The following is a 22,211-nucleotide window of genomic DNA, read 5'->3' on the forward strand; positions in this document are numbered from 1 at the left end:
TGTGTGTGTGTGTGTGAGCAACTGTGTTTGATGATGGTATATCCATGTGGATAACTGTATGTGTGTTATAATTTTTCACTTTTTAGTAGCATCATAATTTAGTCCCCTCTATTACCATATACAGTTTCAATCATAGTTTTATTTCTATTGTACAGTGGATGATTTTGCTTGAATGGAACATTTCCTTTAAGGAATATTTAGATCCAGGAGGTCAGGCTGCTCTAGCTTCATATTTGGTAAATGACCTGATAACAGTATTGATCTTCGCAATTAAATCTTTATTTTCTGGGGGTCGCCAAATTATTTTGGAAGCCAGCTCTGTCTCCTCTGTGTTTTCATGTAGTAGTAGTCTGAAGTATTCATGTGTTTTAGTCTTTTTGTGTCTTTTTTGGTAATTTTGTCCTTTTTTTGTCATTTTGTGTCTTTTTTTGTCATTTTGTGTCTTTTTTTGATCATTTTGTGGTGAATTTGTGTCTTTTTTTGTCATTTTGTGTCTTTTTTGGTCAATTTGTGTCTTTTTTCGGTCATTTTGTGTCTTTTTTTTGGTCATTTTGTGTGTTTTTTTTTATCATTTTGTGGTCAATGTGTGCCTTTTTTGGTCATTTTTTGTCTTTTTTTGGTCATTTTGTGTCTTTTTTTGGTCATTTTATGTGTTTTTTTATCACTTTGAGTCTTTTTTTAGTCATTTTTTGTCTTTTTTGGTCATTTCATGTCTTTTTTGGTCATTTGTCTATTTTTAGTCATTTTGTGTCTTTTTTGGTCAATTTGTGTCTTTTTTTTTGTCATTTTGTGTCTTTTGGTGGTCATTTTGTTTCTTTTTTGGGTGATCTGAACTGTGCGTGTGAGATTCTGTTCAGTGAGCGGGGGTTGCGGACAACATGCATGTTAAATTTCCTTTAAGGAATATTTAGATCCAGGAGGTCAGGCTGCTCTAGCTTCGTATTTGGTAGACGACCTGATGACAGTATTGATCTTCTCAATTAAATCTTTACAATATATGCCGATATTCCCAAAATGTCAAACTATTTTTAAAGGTGTATTTTCTCAATTAACTTGGTGTTGGGGAGAGGCTGGTTAACAACAAACTAGAGTTAAATTAGCCTGGGTAACCTAATTATTTGATTACTAGAACTGAAATTGGTCACAATGCCTGACTTGCTTTCATACACACTGATCAGACCATTCCACCCTAAAATAAAGTCATAAAGCTTGTTTATACAAGAAGCTTATTACATCCAAAATGTATTTTTATTGTAAGGTAGTGACCTCAAGTGGCCATAGTGATTGTAACGGGAGAAAAGGAGGAGCTCAAGTGACGTAGTATAAAGAGCAGTAAAGTCCACAGGCGGAGAAGGTCAGGATGGATTAATGGGTCAAACAAACAGGACTTTCATCTGAGACTGCTGTCTGTATCCCATGTGGAACCAAAATTTAACTTCTGAGTTATTTTAACGTACGTATCAGACTTAACTTATGACACATAAGTCAATTTAAGGCAGTGGTTCCTAACCTTTTTCTTGAGGGACCCACATTTTTTCAATTGTAAACTCTGGCGACCCCCCATTGTCCATCGCTTCTATGAAGCCGAACTCAATGTGACTTTCATGGTACCATGGTAACTCTTTTTTTGTTGTTGAGATATTCAGCATTTTTGTCTCCCTGACACTTTTTCCATTAGCTCTGTGTTTCTGTTGTTAGGTGAGGTTATCACTATGTGAGGTTACCACTCGGTGAGGTTACCGCTAGGTGAGGTTACCGCTAAGTGTTTTTTCTATTTAGATAAATGAATAAACGCTTAATGTCGCCCTTATTTAGTTTTTGTCCCACTAATGAATTAAATGCTGACTCATCTATATTTAACACATTAGATTTATTACATCCCTTAATATCAAGAGGGCTTCACGACCCCCCGTGGATCTTTGGCGCCCCCCTTGGGGGGTCGGGCCCTCCCTGTTGGGAATCACTGATTTAAGGGACATAACAAGCGTACTTATTTTAACACAGACATTACATTTTCCATAACCTAACCAAGAAGCTTTGTTGTAATTCTCAATGTGAACTACATATTTAAAACTATGACTGTTTCACTGCGTATGCCTGTTGCTGGTATTGTTCAACAGTCGTGTTGTGTTGGGAATCATTGGCAGACAACCTATTCTGTTGTTTAGGCATGAGGACAAAACAATTTTGTAGCTTTTGATTGTCATCATCCGCAAACCATGATGTCAGGGTTTTTATGGCTTTCTGGCACACCAGAGAGTGTGTTTATCAATCCACTGGACACTCTTCACAACAATGAGAGAGCTGTTGTTCGAAGAAACTGAGCATTCTATTTCTATATTAATTAATAGACTGTTGACATAACAAGGTAGCCACACCCTAAAGCAGACCTGGGCATTAGCGTGAGGTTAACCAGAAATTAGAAATCAATACAACCGCAGTGCTTTTATTTTGAAGGCGACTTACGTTTATCTGATTTACCCGAGTTACCTCGGTACCTTTTGAATCCACCGTAAGAGCTACGAGGGAAAACAATAACAAACATTAGCATTAGCACTTGAGCAAACAAGTACTTTTACTACAGTTAAGAAGACAAATATAGCCACTAATATATATGACAGAAGAAAATAAACTTTAACAAACCTTGTTTCCTGTCAGCCAGCCACTATAGAAACATTTTTCATACTTTATATCAACTTTATATGAGTTGCGGCGCACTCGTTATTATTTACCGTTCGTTTTTCATTCCACCTGTTATTTCCTGTCACAACCTTTCAAAATTAAAGCACCCGTTTCACACTGGACGGCACCTTTTCAAAATAAAAGCATCACAGCATTCTATATTTTCTAGATGTTTTACAAACATGAAAAACAAGCTATATGAAACAAAAATACCAATAGGAACCTTGCTAAAGGTCATTTATGTGTCAATGTGATATAGTGATTGGAGTATTTTTTACTTTTTACTGCTATATTTGATTTACTCCACATTAACAGTCTTATCATAACATGTATTCTTAAAAGTAATAATTTACTGTATTTTATAAAGCGATTAAATTCATATTGAGCAGAATTTAGTTCAGAATTTTGGTCCGGCCTCAGCAACCTTCATGTTATTGGGTCATGTGACCCTTTGGGAAAATTAATTGCCCACCCCTGCCCTAAAGCATACCCTGCTTTATCAACTTATTACTTACTACTATTAAAATGAACATCATCCTGTATTGAAGAAGACTTAAAAAGTAGCACCTGAAACCATTAATGTATTTGTGAAGTATCTACTAAGTGAACACTAGGGTCATATTCTGATAGACAACTGGTGAAGTCGCCCTCTCCTGGCCATTAGAGAGAATGCAGTTTAAGGCACTTCCTCACTGGCTTCACTTCTCAGACCTGAAAGGCTACGTCCTCTTCTTTCATACAGTCTATTGGTAAAACAGTTTTTTCTCTGTCTGGAATATAGTATACTGCCTGTCATCGCTGACAGGAAAACCACAAGCACAGTCTTGGATACAAGCCTTCATGCCCTGACCTGTTAAGAGATATAGCTTGATTTCGGCCTTGTTCGTCTAAGGCAGTGGTTCTCAACCTTTTTGAGTCGCGACCCCCAATTAAACATGCATGTTGTCCGCGACGCCCGCTCACTGAACAGAATATCACATGCACAGTTCAGTTCATACAAACTCAGTTGATACGACGAATTTTGGACAAATAATGAAGCAGACAACAACTAAAACATCTCTCTGTCTGTGCATTTATATATATATTTTTATATTTTATTGTTACTTTTTATCTAAGTCCTTTGCTATAAGTTTAAAGGTCCATTCTGACCTCCTGAGTGTGAAAGTAATAACTTGCTACTTTGCTACTTTTGTCAGAAAAGACACAAAATTACACAAAAAAAAAATCAAATTGACCACAAAATGACAAAAAATGACCACAAAAAGACACAAAATGACCAAAAAAAGGAAACAAAATTACCAATAAAGACACAAGTTAACCACAAAATGACCAAAAAAGACACAAAATGACCAAAAAAAGACATTAAATGACCAAAAAGACTAAAACATATATATAATTCCTTTAACCAAAGATATTTTTTTCCTCTTCATTTAAAAAATAGTTAAGATGCCTGGGTAGGTAAAGGTAAAACAACTGTTTTACTTGTATGAACACTTTAACACAGTGGAGACAGAGCTGATTTCCAAAATGATTTGGAGACCCCCAGAAATCATCTCGCGACCCCAATTGGGGTCGGGACCCCAAGGTTGAGAATAGCCGGTGTAAGGAAGAAGGAGTGTGAAGGAGAAGGAGTAGGACATTTTGTTCCTAATAACAGCAGAATTTGGGACAAAGTGAGCAGACAAGCTAGTGCAAGTTTCTCCGACTTTGAAAAATCAAAGAGACTGAAATATTGTGGTTCTTTACCCATAAGGGCTCATGAAGAACGAATACAGCTGTTAGTGCAAAAGAGTTTGGCTCGTCCTGACTGGCTGAGGATTTCCAAATGCTTACACAAGTATCTACTCAGGAGCCACCCGGGGATGTGCTCCAACCTAGCCACACTCAAAACGGCTGCATAATATTTACTGTGGCATATTCAGCTACATTCTCATGCTAAGTATGAACCACTAAATCTGTTCCTCAGGCAAATGAAGCCCCTTACCTAAATTAATTACTACCACTTTTTCCATGGTTGTTGCCAACATTTTCTCTGATTGAACAAACTGAAATAATTGATTTTGGAGCAAAAGAAGAACAATTAAAAGTCAGTGCTTAGCTTCACTCACTTACGCAAAAGATTGCCCGAAATCTAGGCCTAAATTTGAGTAGCTAATCTCAAACCACCTACTATCACCTAAAGCAGCTGTTCTCAATCTTGGGGTCGGGACCCCAATTGGGGTCGTGAGATGATTTCTGGGGGTCGCCAAATCATTTTGGAAGTCAGCTCTGCCTCCACTGTGTTAAAGTGTTCATGTGTTAATGTGTTTTAGTCTTTTTTGTGTCTCTTTTTGTCATTTTGTGTCTTTTTTGGTCCTTTTGTGTCTTTTCTGGTAATTGTGTGTCTTTTTTTGGTCATTTTGTGTCTTTTTTGGTCATTTTGTGTCTTTTTTTGGTCTTTTTGTGTCTTTGTGGTCAATTTGTGTCTTTTTGTGGTCATTTTTCGTCATTTTGTGGTCAATTTTAGTCCTTTTTTGCTTAATTTTATGTACTTTTTTGGTAATTTTGTTAAAAGTAACAATAAAATATAAAAAAATATATAAATGCACAGACAGAGAGATGTTTTAGTGTTTGTCTGCTACAAATTGGGGTCGCGACTCAAAAAAGACTTGGCAGTATTGAAAACCTGTCCTTGTGTTTATCTCCAGTAGGCTCGACTTCTGTCTATATAGAGGTCTCAGATCAGATAGGACTACTGACAGACTCCTCACTGAGACAAGGACAGTGGATAACTCCAATTCTCAGATCTTTACACTGGTTTCCTGTGTGTCAAAGAACTGATTTTAAAACACCACTCTTGGTTTATGAACCACTGAATGGTTTAGAGCCCAAATATATGTCTGATCTGCTGGTCTATTATTAACTGTCTGGAACACCAAGATAGGCAAGTCTGCTTACTGTCCCTAGAGTGAAAAATAACAGAGAGGTTTTTATGTGCCACATAACTGCAAAGCAATTCTTCAAAATCAAGGCCTCAGTCTTTTCCTTTTTATTATTAATTTTATTATTGTATTATTAATTATTAATAATCCTTTTTATTATTATTTAATTGAAACTTGTATTTTTTAGCCTAAAACAGTGATTTAAGTTGGTAAAACTTGGAAATATAAATTATTGACATTTAGGGCAATAATGTAAGTTAGCACAGCAAAGGAAGCCAGTTGTCTGCTCAAAAGTTGTTGTTGTGAGTTGTTGTACTTATATCGGTCCGAAATTCGGTCATTAGCGAAAGCTAGAGGCTAACTGATGCTAGCGGCTAACTAATGCTAGCGGCTAATTGATGCTAGCGGCTAACTGATGCTAGCGGCGCTGCTTGTTACAGCTACAAGAGTAGCCATTAGCGTATCAATGCTAACTCAAAATTGTGTTCGCAACATTAGCTGACATTTCATAGCGGCGTTACAATCGTGCCAATTCAGCACATTGCAGAATTTAGCAAAAGTAAGGATTAAAAGTTATTACAATGTAAAATTATAAGTAAGTACTTACAGTTGAGTTGACAAAAATCTGAATTCAGAGTTGAGCAAACTCAAAAACAGAACTTAAAATATTTAGTTTAATTGTCCAACTTAAAATTTTATCGAAGTTTGTTGCCTTGAAATTTTGAGTTCACCCAACTTTTCTTTTTTTGCTGTGAACTCAAGACCAATCACGTACATTTTGTGCTACAAACAGAAGGAGCCCTTTTGTATTTTGACCTTTTGCTCACTTGCTGCTTTGGGTTGTGTTTAAGCAGGTGTGAAACAGTATTGATGGCTAATAATAATGTTATATCAGCATGCAGTTGTAACACTTTAGTAGTGATTTGGGTTTACTTGAGAAATGATCCCTTGTTGTGGTGTAAAGCAGCTAACTTGTCTATCAAAATGATGCAGTGTAGAAAAAGGCATTGTCAATAACTTACTTTATACCAAACTATGAGTGATGTCTGTATTCTTCCACTCAAGTAAAACAATTGTGTTTTAATCAGATAAAGAGTGTAATTCCTCCAAGTAATGTAGTAACTTAGCAACACCACACACCCACATGCAATCCCTGTATTTTTTTTAAACACATGAATCATTTTCAAGTTAAATTATTTTAAAGCAGTTTTCTGTTATTTCCTCTGTAGCATAAACAGTTGTTTTCTTACATTAATTTAATTTTGTGTATATTGTACATACTGTTTTAGCAGGAGGGTGCATTTTGTCAGTGTTCATAGAGAGAAAACACTGTAAATAATGTGAAATGGCTGACTGATCCTCTTAAATACTCCTCATGGAGAGAGAATGACAAAGGAGAAGTCAGTCATTAGAGGACAGAGAGGCTGCAGCAACATTTAGTTTTAATATGAACATGTTTGTTTGTTTATTTGATTTATAGTTTGTCTGTTAAGCAAAGAAGTGCAGGTGGACTTGTTGTATTCCCCTGATCGAAATGCATAAAATTTTCTTGGCCGATTCTTTTTTTTAAGTCTGATCTATCAATTCACCAGAGTCCGTTGTTATTTCTTTCTAAAAACAATAATGGAAAATTGAAATACAACTGTATGTTAATAATGAAACATTGCCTGGTAAATAACTTTTATTTCCTCCAAAAAATTACTCCAAAAGTTAAACGACCTCACTTTCAGTTAAACAAATCTCAAAATAAAAGTGTTTCCGCTTACTGGACAAATAAAATCAAAATCAAAATGGATTTCAGTATACCCCACTTTATCTAAAAATTGTTCCTCCATTTCTTATTTTTAACTTGTATATGTTAAAAATGGGGAGCTTTGTGCTTTTAAAACTCTACACTAAAAGGAGTGTGTTGTTATTCAAATAAATAGTGTTCTATTCCTAAATAAATAAATTGACAGTTAACAGTTAAAAATTAACAGTTAAGTTACACTTTTTACGCACGCACTTGTTACCGTCTGTGTCACTGTGTGTGCAACGTTAAACCATCATGCAGTGTGTGTGTGTAAATGTGAAAGATGCAATGCCAAAGAATCAGATACATACAATTTTTGACAGGTTTCTGATTGATCAGTGCATCTCCAATCCAATAAAGATTACCAAGTATAAATGCATATAAATGCATGCATATACAGTGGTACTTTTTACATAATCTCAGTGCAGAGCAGCTCTTCACTGGACACAGAACAGTTTATCATGACATCTCCATGTGACTTTTGTTCCTGGATGCATAAGTAAAGTATTGATTTTTAAATATATGCGAAAAAAATACACAATAAAACAACTTTTAAAGAGAGAAAATGTATATATTGTTCCTTCCACCCCTCATGTCCACTGCATGGCGGATCACAGTGATCACTTGTCTCAATTTATTTATAGGAATTGGAGGCTTTCATCTTCAGTGCTTAACCTGAATTACCTCAATGTAATATATCCAATTCTGTAATTGAATTATAAACCGTCCGCTAAGCCCTTCAGATAAGGGAGGCAGCTAACCAAATGGAAAAAGGATTTGCTCAGGTTTCCTCCAAATTATGATATGCAGATCGTCTTTGGTGGACAGTATACTTCAGACTGCAGACAGGGACTGTGAAAGAGATGTTATTATCCCTGGTGCTTGGGGAGAATACAGAAGGAGATTCACAGTTTGTTGGTAAAGTAGTGGGACTATTAAACCTGATATTAACCCTTTGCAAGCTTTGTCGTTGCACCACATTAAAAGACAAATCAATCTATTTATCTAACTATGAATCTATCCATCTGTATCTCTCTCCATCTATCTCTCTATCTCATGGACACAGACACACATATTGCGGGCCCACAAGCAGGGAGGCTGCAGCTCGTAAAGCAAGCGGTGACGGGCTGATTGATCCCCTGGTGAAAATGGGCGATATTTCGCCAACATCGATATCAATAAAGCCTCTTAGGCTCGAGGCTTCTCAGGGCCTGCTTTTGTTTCTCTTCCGAGGAGAGCTAAGAAAAATCTATAGACAATTGATGGTGTCTGGGAGAAAGGCTCTATTGGAGTATATCAAATCAACGTATCGGAGAAGGGAAAGTTTTCCCTGTGAATTAGACTGTTTTTGCTCTAAGTTCAGCAGCAGAGTGAAAAGGATGGACATGGCCATGTTCTGAAGCCATGGAAAAAGACGGACAATAGGCAAAAGGATAGAAACGGGACTGTCTTTTTCGAGTTTGATGGCTGGATGTGATTCCAGGGAAATCTATCCTCATTGGCTCACAGCCAGTTGTAGTGTAGTAGTATTGGTTAAAAAAGAAATGTGGATATAGAACAGCTGCTGTAAGTAAGTGTAAGTGAGTATTTTAGATCTCGATGACACTGCAAACGCTGCTCATTAGATGGGGGAAGATGAATCAGTTCAGTCCTGCCTCTTGTTCTGCTCCAGTTAGTAGCAGGTATTTTAATCTGAAATAATAGACCTTAAACTTGTTCAACAGTTAAACCCAAAGTAGCCATTGCAGTCCCAGGTACTTCTTGTGTTCTCCATCACAGGAAAGACCTGAAAAAATACTACAGATCAGAAAGTGTTTCTCATGTTTGAATGGCAGTTTCATATAAATTCACAAAAAGTGACTCACGGCTTCATGTACTTTAATACTTAATTACATCAAGTTACCTCTATAGTTAACAACCTGGTCTCACAGAAATCCGTGAAATAGCCACGGATTTCGCTTAACTCAAAATCCGTGGAATAGCCACGGAATCGCTCAAATTTCCGTGAAACTGACACGGATTTCGCTACAATGCAAGTTAATATTTTTTCCTATTGGTTTGTTCCAAGTCACGTGACTTTCAAGGTCCCAGCAGTCAGAACAAAAAACATGGCGGACAATTTTTAGTGAAAAATCAATATTTTGACTTAGTTTCTGCATAAAAATGGATTTTGATCACATTTCTAGCGAGAAATATATGTTTTATTTTCTAAATCTTCACTCAGTGAATGTACATAATCACTTTGTGGTGAAGATCTCGCCAGAAAAATATGACTGTCATTAACTTGGTTTCACGGAAATTTGAGCGATTCCGTGGCTATTCCACGGATTTTGAGTTAAGCAAAATCCGTGGCTATTTCAAATGGATCGTTATGTTCATTCAAAGCACCTTACAGTTTGTCTCTCGTTCACCCATTCACATGCCGATCGTACTGAGCTACCATGCAAGGTGCTGGTCCGACCGTCGGGAACAACTTGAGGCTTGTCCCAAGTCTCAGCTTGTATCCTCAACTCCTTTCCTCACCTCCTCTCCTTGCATCTTAGGCCTGCTCATGGGGGATGTGAACAGAGGAGGCGAGGAAGAATCGTGGAGAGGGAGGGGTCGAGGTGACAGGCTTTTCACAAAATTAGTCATTTTAAAGTAACGTCTATTGGATAAGATAAGAAGATAAGAAATACTTTATTCATCCCAGCAGAGAAATGTAGGTGTTCCAGCAGCCAACATACACACAACACAACACAACACAACACAACACAACACATGTATACATACATATTCCACCTCTACAGAACATGAGCCCACAATACATATCCTAGTATAGAGGAAGTGGAATGGATGGTCCATGTGCATTAGTAGCTGTTACTCATAGATAACAGTTACAGCAAGTGTGCAAATATACAGGTGTGTAAATAATTATTGTAGCAAGTGTGCCAATCCAAGATGGCAGCACACGTCTCCTTTTGTCTCTGACTGTGTCTGTTTGTTTTACTAATATGATTGAGTGACTGAATGTTTTTTATGTAAGTCATCTGCGAACATTATCATTCAAACATGTTTCCATTCATGACTTTTTTAAAAGTGAAGTAGTCGCTTACTTCCACGTTATCTCGGGACGACTTGGATCACCTCTCCTTGGACTATCGGAGCCTGTCGCCTCGCGGAGCTGAGAGGACACGCCGTTGATCTATCTAAAGGGTAGTGCATGGTCCTGCTGCTTTTTGCTGCTGTCCGGGGCTGGCTCCGGCTGTGTTTGGGATCCCCGCTGGTCCAGTTTATTAACTTTGTTTGGAGCGATGTACCGGATTGATTTCCTGTTTACATCTGACGACACGACACGTTTTGCCCTCAGTTGATCGGGTGGTCGGGAAACCACGGAACGGATTCCTGAGGACTCTCCCTGCACTAATGTGTGGCGTCGGTCGTTTATTGAGGCGAAATAGTTTTGGCTGCTTTTCTCCTCGTATTTTTGGGATCTCAACATACAATGTCGCTGCTCGTGGCTGCCTTTTTCCTATTAATTTGGAGCGGCACCGGGGAAAACCCCCACGGGACCAAAAACTCCCGTCCAGTAAATTCTACTCCGGTTTTACCATGCCGGGGGACATGCGCTGCTGGCAGTCCACTGGGCAGTTTGTCACCTATGACTCCTCTGCCCCCTGCATCTATGGACCTGACCCGTCTGGTCAGCCTGATGGCTTTACAAGACAACTTTACTATTCCTTCAAGTTGCCTTCGTGACTTCTTTATATTTGTAAAGATTAAAAAGGATCCTTTAAACAAATCTATAAGGTCTGATTATAGGTGTGTAATTGTTCTGTTGCTGCTGATTTCAGGGAATGTTCAACCTAACCCAGGCCCAGGCTCTACTGAGTCTGCTGTTATTTGTAACACCCCTGCTGAATTTAAAACAAGGTCTGGACTTGGTTTCATCCATTTAAATGTGCGCAGTATGATTGCAAAGATGGATATGATTCGTATCTGGGCTCATACAACTGATGCTGATGTCATTGTCATATCTGAAACTTGGCTAAACAAAGCAGTTTCAAACAAGGATATCAACATTGACGGCTATAATGTGTATAGGACTGACAGACCTAAAAAGGGTGGAGGGGTTGCAATCTATGTCAAATCTAAGTTTCATGTGAACATCCGTCTCTCTACATCAGTGAGTAAGCAATTTGAACTTCTGGCTCTTGACATGGAAATCTCAAAAACTCTCCACATCACTGTCGTCGGCTGCTATAGGCCACCTTCAGCTATCAGCTGCACCTTACCATCGTTAATGGAACTTTTATCTGGGTTGAAGTTCAATGAAATTGTCCTTATTGGTGACCTAAACTGGAACTGGCTGCTACCAGCATCAGACGATTTTAAAGCTTTTTGTGATTCGTTTAATTTATTTCAGATTGTTGACAGCCCTACTAGACCTAATATGAAATGTCCGGAAAAATCCTCTTTAATTGATCTTATTTTAACCAATGTTCCTCATAAATATTCTGCTGCTTCTGTTTTTGCCAATGACATCAGTGACCACTGTGTCATTGCAACTGTAAGAAACACAAAAGTTCCAAAAACTAAACCGCGTGTCATCATAAAGCGGGACAGGAAGCATTTTGTGGAGCAAGCATTTTTTCATGACCTGTTTCTATTTGACTGGGAGAAAATTAATGTCATTTCTGATGTTGAAAATGCCTGGAAATTCTTTTATGATGGTTTTATTGAAATTGTTAACAAGCACGCTCCTTTTAGGAAGTACAGAATAAAGGGCAGGGATAATGCATGGTTCACGCCAGAGTTATCCAATTTACTCCATGAGCGCAATGTGGCATGGTCTAAGGCCAGGAGTACTGGTCTTGGATCAGACTGGTTGCTCTTCAGGCAGCTACGAAATGCAAGCACAGTAGCAACTAGAAAAGCCAAAGCTGATCATTTCCTAACTGAAACTTCTAATAACCTAAACAATCCGTTGAAATTCTGGAAAACCATTAAATCAATAACTGGAAATAAAAATGGTATTGAGCTACCTCCATGCATTGTCAAAGACTCTACCCAAATTTATGAAAAGGCTGACATGCTTTGCTGTTTTAATGAGCATTTTATTGCAGCTGGCTCACTTTTTAACTCTCAAAACACAGCTCAAGGCTCCTCTGCTTGCTCTGTTTGTAGTTGTCTTTTTGAGGGACAAGCTTTTACTTTTGGCGCTGTTACACATTCAGAGGTGCATAAGGCTCTGAAATGTTTAGACACAAAAAAATCAGCAGGTCCAGACCATCTTGAACCTTACTTTCTAAAGTTAGCTGCTGATTTTATTGCACCACCTTTAACTTATCTTTTTAATTTATCCCTGGAGACAAACGAAATTCCCCTTATTTGGAAGTCTGCCTTTGTTCTCCCACTGTTAAAAGGGGGGGACCCCACTGTGCTAAACAACTATAGGCCCATTTCCAAACTGTCTGTTCTGAATAAGATATTGGAATCCATTGTAAGCCAACAACTGAAGGAGTTTTTATCAACAAACAGTATTTTATCTGAATTTCAATCTGGTTTTAGGAAACAATATAGTACATCAACAGCTGCTTTAAAAGTGGTAAATGATTTTATTGAATTTTTAGACCACAAGCACCATTGTGCAGCCCTTTTTATTGACCTATCAAAGGCTTTCGATACTGTGGATCATGCCTTATTATTAGAAAGACTCTGCAGCATCGGTTTGTCTGATCAAGCTGTCGGTTGGTTTAAAAACTATCTATCAGATAGATCTCAGTGTGTGCGAGCAGAAGGTATTACTTCTAGCTTTCTTAATGTATCCAAGGGTGTGCCACAGGGATCGGTTCTAGGACCTTTATTATTTACTATTTACATAAATTGTCTGGATTGTAAAGCCCCAAACACAAATTTTCACTTTTATGCCGATGACACTGTGATATATTGCTCTGCGACTACCCCGAATCAGGCTCTCAGTCAGCTCCAAATTGCTTTTAACACTGTGCAACGTAGCCTGTGTGATTTAAAACTTGTTTTAAATGCTGAAAAGACAAAGCTCATGCTGTTCACAAAAGCTAAATCAAAGCCCTCGGACCTCCTTCCTATCACCACTTTGCAGGGCTCTGTCATTGAATCTGTGTCTCAATATAAATATCTGGGAATTATAATTGATGATGCTCTCTCTTTTAAACCTCATATCCAGCAGCTTTTGAAAAAACTAAAGATAAAATTAGGTTTTTACTTTAGAAACAAATCTTGTTTTTCTTTTGAAGCTAAAAAAAGACTTGTTGCTGCAACCTTTTTGTCTGTGTTGGATTATGGTGATGTTTTATATATGAATGCATCTTCAAAATGCCTACAGTCTTTGGACACGGTCTACCATGGAGCACTGAGATTTGTTACTAATTTTAAAACCCTCACGCACCACTGCACTTTGTATGCTCGTGTTGGATGGTCTGCCCTGTCCACCCGCAGACTCCATCATTGGCATATCCTTATTTATAAAACCATCCTCGGTGTTCTTCCTACATACCTGCAGAAGTATGTAATTCAGAAAAGCACAGGAAAGTATCAGCTCCGCTCTGAGGACTTGTTTTTACTGACTGTGCCTAGAGTCCGTTCTGAACTGGGGAAAAGGGCTTTTAGTTATGCTGCTCCTTTTTCATGGAACCAGCTGCAAAATGCGCTAAAACTTAAGGAGCTGGTTTCTCTAAACATGTTTAAGTCCTTACTTCATGATGTTGAAGCTGGCTCTTCTGTCTGTACATGCTTTGTTTGATGATGTTCTGACTGTGACTCTATTTTTATGTTCTCTGTTGTTTTTAAATGATTGTCTGTAACTAACTGTGCTGCTGCCTGTCTTGGCCAGGACTCTTTTGTAAAAGAGATTGTTAATCTCAATAAGACTTTCCTGGTTAAATAAAGGTTAAATAAAATAAAAAAATAAAAAATAAATAAATAAATAGGTGTGCACAAAACATGTGCAAAAATACAGTTTGGTAAATACAGTATAAGCAGCTAAGCTAAAATTTTAATAAATATTAATATATGATCTGTGGATATGAGCTGTGGTATAGTAGCACCAGCTGTCCACTGTCACACATCTTTTAAATTTCTCACAATGCTATTTAAATAACGTACTTATCAATAATTCACATTCTTAGAGTTTTAAAAACTTTACAGAGCTGACTATTTATTTCCTCTATATCTGAATGTACAAACAAAAACATCTGTGCAACCACCAATGAATAACCACTGTAAGCTTTACAAGATATATTTTTTAACTTTTATCTTTTTTATTACAACTTTTGTGCCCCTGAATATATTTGTAATAGATTCACATTCTATACACAAGCATTTTAAACTTTCTATTTCTAAATGTATCAATAAAAAAGAAAAAATGGGTGAGAAGCGTACATAAACAGAAAAAAAAGACCAAATAAGATGAAAAAAATCATGACTAAAGCTCACATTTACCTCCATATTTTGAATAGTGCCAGCAACTGAAGTAGTGTTGTAAGTATTTACATTCACAACGTCAAATGTCCATAATGTGTGAGAACTGTATGTACCTCATGATCATGTTGCCCAGTAAAGCAAAGACTATCACAAAACAGGCCAACCTAACCAAGTGATTTTTGCTGACTTTCACACAGCTGTATAGAACTGGAAAAAAAAAAAAATGAAGCGGATAAAAGCTACACAAAGCCCTTAACAACCACCAAGTGCTTTGGTGTGTTGAGAACCAGCCACAACATAATAATTGATAATTATGTTCAGTTATATCCCTGCTGGTCAAAATAATACGCTTTTTTTAATTTTATTTTTTTGTTATCTGCATCGCCCCTTTTTCTCTTCATTTTCACTGAGGGCTGAGTGGTTGAAGAGGCCCTAAGCAGGCCAGCCTCTGGATAATTATTCTTTTCCAATCACTGTGACTGTCTAATTGCAGTCCTAGCTGCTAATTTATGCACGCCTTTGTTTTCTTCAAGGAACGCATTTCAAAAAACACATCAAACGATTTCTGATATGTAAAGAATATAGCAAAGGAGCGCAGGCTGCAGCCGCTTAAAAATAAATTCCCTATTATTTTCATATGATAATAAGTCAGAGAAAATGAGGAAATCAAAAGGGAAGTCATATAATGATATATGGGCATGAATATGGCACTTATTGTATTTTTTTCCTCGACTTGAATACATTACCATATTTTCCGTGTTTTTATTTGCTTTAAGCTGGAGTTATGTAGGACAGCTTGCTGACCATCATTCACAAGCTGTTGGCATTTCTGCAAATAGTCTGTCAAGCACAGATCTCATGCACATAACTGGCATTGTTTTTAATGTAAATGATGTTGCTGTGATGAGGAGCCATTAAATACACACATATAAACACATGCACATAAATGTAAAATACACATAGATGCACAGTTATCCAACCTAACCACCCCCTCACACACACACACACACACACACACACACACACACACACACACACACACACACACATTCTGACACCAGTGCACATGGGAACGGCGGTATTTACTTTATGCATGAGGACAGGTAAAAAACACACAAATCCACAGTGGACACCAACTGTAATTGAATGTGACTCCCTCTGTATACTATCCATAGCTCCGGGATCCTGGCAGCTAATTGGAATATACAGCTCCCTAAACCAGTGGTGAACTCCGCAGAGAGGCTGGGTTGTCAGATGCCGATGGCCCGCCGCGGGTTTAGCTATGTTAAGGCGGCATGGGACTCTCATACTGCTAACATTGAAGATGAGGGCTAGAATGAGAGGCAAATTGGAAGCTCCAATGCAGAATGACAAGATGTGTATGTACCTGTGTGTGTGTGTGTGTGTGTGTGTGTGTGTGTGTGTGTGTGTGTCTGTGTTTATACATGTGAATGTGTGGGTGTGAATGCAAGCATGTTTGTGTCTCTGCCGACCTTATTTCAATGGATTATGAGTAGAAAATGTCACTGTAGCTCTCATCGCTGTCTATTGCGATCGCTGTCAAAGACTGTCAGTGTGCCGTCTTTGGTTCAATTGCTTCAGTGGAGATATTGTGCATTTCTCTGTTTAGTGGATGTTATGATGAGTAGTGTACTGGGCAAAACAACAAGGGTGTTTATTTTCTCTGCCCTTCTGCATTATTTGACCTGCAATCTTCAATGGAAGGCTAAATAATGTAACAGATCTCTGTTGCACACTTTTCTTGTAATCTAGACATCCACTGCCACTGCTGGGGGTATTGATTTTTTTCATAACCAAATAATTTACTGTAAAATTATTTTAGTTTATATACACTTCAGTCATGTCTTTTCTCCACCGGTCTTAATCCCTGGCTCTCTTTCTCAATAACAATCAGCTCTTTCATTTTTACCTGTTTCACTAAAGGAATAGGAGAGGAATATTAGCCTAAGGCTAACAGGGACTGGAGAAGTCTGACACTGGTACATGGAACAAAACTGGCGAGCCCCAAAGCCTCAGAGCGCTATCTTGGGTATTCTTTAGTATGGGTAACAGTTGAGCACTTACCAGCAGCTGAGTCAAGTTAGGTCCAGTAAGCTTTTTGCAATACTGAACAGGTTTGCATTACTCAATGCTGAGCACATACAGCTATGGAAAACAGAGAAGGGTTACACACACATTACTCAACATGGTCTCACAGGAATCCGTGAAATAGCCACGGATTCGATTAACTCAAAATCCGTGAAATAGCCACGGAATCACTTAAATTTCCGTGAAACTGACACGGATTTCGCTACAATGCAAGTTAATGACAGTCATATCCCGTGGCTATTCCAACATACAAAGTGATTATGTACATTCACTGAGTGAATATTTAGAAAATAAAACATATATTTCTCGCTAGAAATGTGATCAAAATCCATTTTTATGCAGAAACTAAGTGAAAATATTGATTTTTTCACTAAAAATGAGAGAACTGTCTGCCCGTGGCTATTCCATGGGTATTTTTTCCTATTGGTTTGTTCCAAGTCACGTGACTTTCAAGGTTCTGGCGGTCAGAACAAAAAACATGGCGGACAGTTCTCTCATTTTTAGTGAAAAAATCAATATTTTGACTTAGTTTCTGCATAAAAATGGATTTTGATCACATTTCTAGCGAGAAATATATGTTTTATTTTCTAAATATTCACTCAGTGAATGTACATAATCACTTTGTATGTTGGAATAGCCACGGGATATGACTGTCATTAACTTGCATTGTAGCGAAATCCGTGTCAGTTTCACGGAAATTTGAGTGATTCCGTGGCTATTCCACGGATTTTGAGTTAATCGAATCTGTGGCTATTTCACGGATTCCTGTGAGACCAGGTTCCATTACTTGAAGCAAGCTACACTGTGTAAGACAGTACATTACCTTATTTTTTGCACTTGTGTCTATCATGTCTGTCCCTCTAAAGAAATGCGGAACATACAGTCATCGAAAAAATTATTAGACCATTGTTTTCTTCAATTTCATTAGCATTGTTTGGGCTTTCTCATGCACGGTTTTTTAGTACCTACGGAAAGTAATGCCCTCTGATTTGTATTAGTGATGGCCAAATCAAGCCTTTTTCTCTATTTCCTGGGGCTCAAACAAAGAGCGCCATCTAGTGGGGTCAACAAAAACAACTAATGGTGCATGGAGCTTCATTTGAACAGAAGTGGTTTGGTAGATAAACCCAGGCGGCAAATAATAATGGCCCCACTTAGAAGAAAATAGAAGATAAAGAATCGTATGATTTGGGGCGGGGCTACCTTTGATTGACAGGTCACTGACAAGGCGAGTCGTCATCAGGAGAGAAGCAGAGCAATGCGTATCCACGGCAACGTGTCAATAAAGATATAAAATGTTTGACCATTTTACTGTATTTTCACTTAAAGACAGTTTATTTGAACGTTTTGTTCATTAAAAATGTCTTGTTCAGCGTTTGGTTGGACTAACAGACACTCTCAACAGTCGTTGTTCAGTTTTCTGAGGTAAGTAACATACATTTTTTTTTTTTTTGCTAGCCAAAACTAGCATCTCAGTTAATGCTCCAGTTAATGCTAACATGAATTAGCAGCAGCTTCTCTCAGTCAGGTTGAGGTGTAGAGAGGCTGTAGTCAGTAATCAGATCCCTCTCCTCCTCCACAGTCCAGATATGGTCGGCTTCCTGAATCGGAAACAAGATTCCGACACAAGATGGCAATGAGTGTAACGCTGAACTCCATATACAGTCTATGGATAAACCACATAATTATGAGCCAGGAGGCGTAGCTTATAACAACCCATATCAACGTTTGTTAAATGGTGACCTCTAGTGGTTGGTAGTAATTTTGATGAGGGAGTATAAAGACCAGAAAAGGCCGTGAAGGGCTGGTGGAAGGGGAAGTGGATGGGTCGAATACATCCCAGACTTTGACCCAGGAGACCAGTGTTTTGAAAGTAAAAGTCAAGGTTGTAAACTTACTTCTGTATGTAGATATGTCAGCTACTATGCCACCTATGTAACTACATCTAGAAGATACATACAGAAGTAGCCATTTTAAGCCATTCCTGTAGTTTATTCCTAACTATAACCAAGTAGTTTTGCTTAGGCTTTACGGCTTTGTACAACCAGACAGAGGAAAAATACCTATTTCAAAATATAGCTCAAGATTTACTGAGTCTTGCAATTGTACTTTTTTGCGCTGCCAATAGGGACAAATAATTTATTTCTTGTCATCATCAAGATAATATTTTCAAGTATCTTTGTGGGCTTTAAGGATGACAAATTATACAAGAAAACATAAGAGCAACTTATTGTCCACAAAGTAACCTGAACAATAACCCCCACACGAAAAAGATAATTACATAAATCATTAAAAGGTAAGTCTAACACTATATGACATTGCAACTGCCATGGTGTCATAAGAATAGCCCAATTTTCCTAACTATAACCAAGTAGTTTTGCTGCCTAGAACTAACAAAGTAGTTCCATTTCACAACGTTAACAGCGTTTAAATCAGCGGCCATCACGTTTGAAACAGTTTAATTTCACAACGTTTGAATACCATCATACATCATACCTTGATAAAGAAGAATGGCTATTAAATGGAAGCAGTACATTCCAGTGTAGATCTGATACATACCAAACTCCAAAAAGTGGCGGTAGAAAACCTTTTTTTTCTCTCTCACTTTAATTGTTTGTGTGTTTTGGATGAACTGACCTATTAAATGGAGTAACTAGAAGGGTATGAACTTACAAATGATCAGTTGATTAACAGAATGTTTGGAAGAAGCAGATAAATGTCCTTCAAGATGATGAAATATATGCTTGACATTAACTAACCAAGCTAGACATGAAGGATTTAGGAAAAACATGTTTGTAACACTGTATATGAGACGAAAGGCTTATGGTGTTTTTTTTACTAATACAAATGGTAGATACAATAAACTGAAGCCAATTTAATGAGGCCTATAATAATAATTGTGTGTGAGAGGTGATGATTTCCTAGTTTGTGCAGTTGTATTGCACATCTTTATAGAATTTGAGCACTCTCACATGATTTCTATTAATCTCCTCTTTCGTTTTGTAATCTCTGTAATGTTTTTCTGCCAGCATTGTGGCTTTTCTCTACCTCTCTGTCTAACCACTGGTGTTTTCAGCCAGAAGCCACCAGCCTTGTATCTACCCCACGTAAATGATGAAACACATAATTATCATATCATAATTGCAGTAAAGATGGCTTTGACAGAAATCATTTCCCGTATCTAATACAGCGCTAATCGAATCTGTTCCCCCACTCACTAACACGACCTCTGGTGATTGAGTTTCGGACATTTGTTTGTGTGTGCTTGTGTGTGCGGTTATCCTCCATGGGTGTGTGTTTGGTTTACTGTCTAATAATCTTTGTTAAATCTCATAAAAAAAGTTAGATTTTTTTTTGTTGTGTTTGTCTTTGGGACATGGTCTCAAACGTAAATAAAACACAATGCAACAATTTGCTAATTCTTTATGACATACAGTATATTTAATTGAAAACAGTAAATTTTATGTTCAAACTGATCAACTTATGTTTTCTGAATTTGATGTATTGTAGGTTTATTTACATTTTACACAGGGTCCCAACTCTTTTTTGGAAAAAAGGTTGTAACTTAACTTAATAGCCAACATGGTCCGCCATAGTCTTATAGATAGATAGATAGATAGATAGAGAGATAGAGAGATAGATAGATAGATAGATAGATAGATAGATAGATAGATAGATAGATAGATAGATTACTTTATTCATCCCCGAAGGGAAATTCGGTTGTCACAGCAGTCCGGTATTCAAGCACAATAAAATACAATAGAATAAAATACTGAGGTAGCATAAATAAAAACAACAATAGAAAAAACACAGAATAGAACAAGGACACTTAAGAAGTTAAGAAAAGAACATCAGTTGGTAGGATGGTTGACAAGATGATGGTAATAATTAAACTGGTGATATGATATGATGGCAACAATGCTATGGTGACTAGACGGTATATAATAATAATAATAATAGTACAGTATATAATATATATACAATATAATATAATATAATATATGTAATAATAGATAATAAACAATATAAAAGTAAAAAGAAAAAATATAAATAAAGTAATTACAAGTAAAATAATATAATATAATATATAATAATAATAGTAATCCGAGGTTTAAAACACAATGCAACCATTTCAGAAAAATCCCCATCAAATATGCATATCTACCTTTTACCTTTGTAGGTGTATATTTTCATTTCAATGCATAAACATTGCTGCACTGCCTGTCACAGTCTGCATTTATGATAATGCACTGGTTAATTATGGTGCGGCACATAATATGGTATATGCCTTGAAGAACATGTGTATGTATGGATTCTCTCAAAGTCTCTCTTGCCAGTTCTCTGTCTATTGTTTCTGGTGTTGATTGATTGACAGCTCATCGGATGTAGCAGAGCTAGCAGATGGCTGAGGAGACAGCTGACAGCAGTAAGTGTGTATGCGAGCATATAAATGAGTGAGTCTGAATCTACTAGCAGTGGAATTCCGTTCATAAATAGATAGTTAGATGATATCCTCGGAGGTGGAAATATGCATGTGAAGCAGGGATAGATTGGTATACAAATAGTCTTAAAGGGCAGATTGAGATAGGCCTGAGGATAGGTCTCTAACAATGAGTGATTACTGCACTAACAAGGCTGGCGGCTGCAGGGGATGCGTGTAATGTGATTGGTGCTGGCCGCTATTTATCTTGACCAATAGACAACTGACCTGGCTTTGCCCCCCCTACAGGTCAACCAGAGTTCACCAGGATGTGGACCAGTGTTAGAATACACTCACACACACTGATGCACATGCAAACCAGGGGAAATACCACAAGTAAAAGAGGATGTACATGATGTAAAGCTACACATAATAAACAGTAATGAAAAAGCTTTTTAATGGGTTTTTTTCCCCCAACAGTGATGACATGCACATTCAGGATATTCCAAGCTTTCCTTCAATGTTTCCATCAAATGTGTAAAATATGAAATAGTGGATTCATTTCACCAGTCGCTGATCCTGACTATTTTATCTCTTTCACACAAACTAATGGAAAGTTAGAAAAGGAGAATTGAGGTAAAGGCAGATAAAGAGGAAGTGAGATGGGAAAGGGTGATGAAAAAGAAAGAGAAAGAGACTTGCTTGTAGCGAGGGAGGGCAAGGCGTGTTGAGTAATGAGCGCTGTTGCTCCCAGAACAATCAGGGTCTCCATTTTGCCGTGTGTTCCTACCTGATGTATAGCGTGAGCTGTGGGAGCTGCTGTAATAAGACCATTTGGGCCTCT

This window comes from Centropristis striata, chromosome 2, assembly GCF_030273125.1.
Source record: "Centropristis striata isolate RG_2023a ecotype Rhode Island chromosome 2, C.striata_1.0, whole genome shotgun sequence".
Taxonomy (NCBI): domain Eukaryota; kingdom Metazoa; phylum Chordata; class Actinopteri; order Perciformes; family Serranidae; genus Centropristis; species Centropristis striata.